Source organism: Sciurus carolinensis, chromosome 8 (assembly GCF_902686445.1).
Source record: "Sciurus carolinensis chromosome 8, mSciCar1.2, whole genome shotgun sequence".
Lineage (NCBI taxonomy): Eukaryota > Metazoa > Chordata > Mammalia > Rodentia > Sciuridae > Sciurus > Sciurus carolinensis.
Window position 1 is genome coordinate 130891842 of NC_062220.1, and position 2665 is coordinate 130894506.

The 2665-nt window shown below is 47.2% G+C and overlaps 1 non-coding gene across 1 annotated transcript; it reads right to left on the reverse strand.

Moving 5' to 3' along the window:
• Positions 1–680: 680 nt before the first annotated feature.
• Trnai-uau (transfer RNA isoleucine (anticodon UAU)) lies at positions 681–759 on the reverse strand. The gene has a single exon. It is a non-coding gene; the product is annotated as a tRNA-Ile (tRNA).
• Positions 760–2665: the final 1906 nt, after the last annotated feature.

The window sequence follows — 2665 nt, forward strand, 5'->3', positions numbered from 1 at the left end:
ACCTGTCATACTGCAGGACCAACTCTCCAATTTGTCTGTCTCGGTGCAAAATGAAAAGGCTGGGCCACTGTTAAGGAATTATTGGGAGGGTTGGGGGTGTGGCTCAGTGGTAAGAATGCTTGCCTAGCATGTGTGAGGCACTGGGTTCCATCCTTAGCACTGTATAAAAATAAATGAGTAAAAAAAGGTATTGTGTCCATCTACAACTAAAAATTAAAAAAAAAAAAAAAAAAAGAATTATTGGGAATTTCAGGACCGTGATGGCAGAGCGTTAGAACAGGCACGGGGGCTTGGCAGACTCACGTCCTATGCAACCCTGAAGCCAGTCCTGGGCACCCACCCTGCTATGCAGCTCACTGTCAGCTGTGGTCACTCAGAGAGCTGGGCACGGGCAGCCTGGAGGGGCTGGTGGAGGAGAGGAGCCCCAGTCTGGCACCCCTGAGCTACTGCAGTCTGAGAGTTCTCTGTCTGCTTGGGGACCTGTGCCTCATTAAGGGGACAAGAGACCCTTGTGCCAAAGTGTTATGCTGACTACCCTGGAACCACGCGTCAGAGAGCAAATGTGAGCTCAATACAAAATCATATTGTTTTTCAAATCTTAGCATTTTCCTAATTCAGAAAAAAAATATTCTAAATTTATTATGTATATTTTTATTATTTTATTTATTAACTTATGTATTTGGTGGTGCTGGGGATTGAACCCAGGGCCTTGTGCTTATAAGGCAAGCACTCTACCAACTGAGCTATCTCCCCAGCACCTTTATTTTTTATTTTTATGTATTTATTTTGGAACTGGGGCTGGAACCCAGGGGCTCTTCACCACTGAACTACATCCCCAGCCCTTTTAATTTTGTTTTGTCCTGAGACAGGGTCTCGCCAAGTTGCTTAGGTCCTCATTGAGTCGTTGATGCTGGTCTCAAATTTGAGATCCTCCTGCCTCAGTCTTCTGAGTTGCTGGGATTAGAGACATGTGACCACACCTAGCTGTTGGTGTTTGGTATGATATGCTGAATTCAACTTTTTTTTTTTTTTAAGAGTTAGGGTCTCACTATGCAGTCCAGGCTGGTTTCAAACTATCGGGCTGAAGCAATCCCCCTACCGCAGCCTCCCAAGTAGCTGGCACTAACAGGCGTGCACCACTGTACCAGGATAATATATATTTTTACAACATATTTAATGATATATTTAGTTTTTTATAAAAGTAAAAATAATCCTGTTGCAGGGGTTTTGGAAAACAGTTATAAGAATAAATAATGAAACTCAGGGGCCGAGGTTGGGGCTCAAAGGTGTGCTTGGCACGTGAAAGGCCCTGAATTCAGTCCCCAGCACCAAAACCAACCGACCAACCTCAAACGCTTCCCGCCCACCCCATCGCTGTGAGCAGGGCCTTACAGAAGGGGCTCAGGATCCCCAGTGATGGAAGAGCTTCCTCTTTCCCAGCGTCTGGCACAGGCAGGGGCTCCAGAGACGGGGAAAGGGTGCCAAAATCACCTGTGCGATACAGAGGCTTGACTGGCATCGCTTTTTCCATTTTTCTGGAAAATTCTGGAAAACTCAGGGTGCTTCGATTCACAGTGAATGCCTGGGGTTCAGTCCCAAAGTGCCAGACCTTGACTGGGATCCCTGAGGAGACGGAGACGCAGCCCCTGTCCCAGAAGAATTTGGTTTAAGCAATCAGGGGTGTCCCCAAACTTCCAAAGCCTTGGAGAACGAAGCTGAGGCTTCCCGTCACGGTACGTCTCATTGGCTCACCCTGTCAGCAGATACCCGCTGAAACCTACTACCCAGGAAGCATTGCACCCAGTGTATTAGGGGCTATTTTCTTTGGAAAGAAGATGTGGGGTAGAGAGGGCATGAACTTGTAATTGGGGGCATTCTGGCTCTCTGCCCCTTCCTGGAGACATGCTTCTGACCCATGCTACCTAATCCCAGCGTCCACCTCTTCTTTTGTAAAACAGGTTCAACATCTGCTGTAAAGATTAACCCAGGAACATACAGTCGGCCCTCCATATCTGCGGGTTCCCCATTCAAGGATCTGACTGACCTCAGGTTGAAAATATTTGGGGGAAAAAATTCCATCTGTATGGAATAAGTACAGGCCTTTTTGCCAATCTTCCCTAAACATTGCAGCATAACACTATTTACAGAGCATTTACATTGTATTAGGCGTGATAAGTAACCCAGAGATGACGCGTGTAGATTCTCCGCAAATGCAACACCCTTTCACGCCAGGGACGTGGGCATCCTGGATTTGGGTATTTGTAGGGGATCCCCCAGGGACAGCTGTATACGAAACCATTGCTACTGGTAGAGATATAGTTCTTCTCACCATCCTCTGCTCCTTCCTCTTTCACAAGGACCCACAATAGTGACCATTCAGCATGGACAGCAGGCCATGCGGGAGGGGCCTTGCATATCCCAGTTATTAGTTAATTCTCAAATTACTGGCCCCAGGAGGTAGACAGCATTGTTCTCGCCTCATTTTGATATCCAATGTCAAGAACCAGAGGGAGTTCCTTGCTCCAATGTACCACTTTAGGGAGAAATTTTCTTTTCTGTTTTTATGGGCGGTGCTGGGGCTGGAACACAGGGCCCTCCCTGTGCATGCGACATACTCGCTCTGTCACTGAGCTACATCCCCAGCTCAGAGAACTGGACTTTTAGT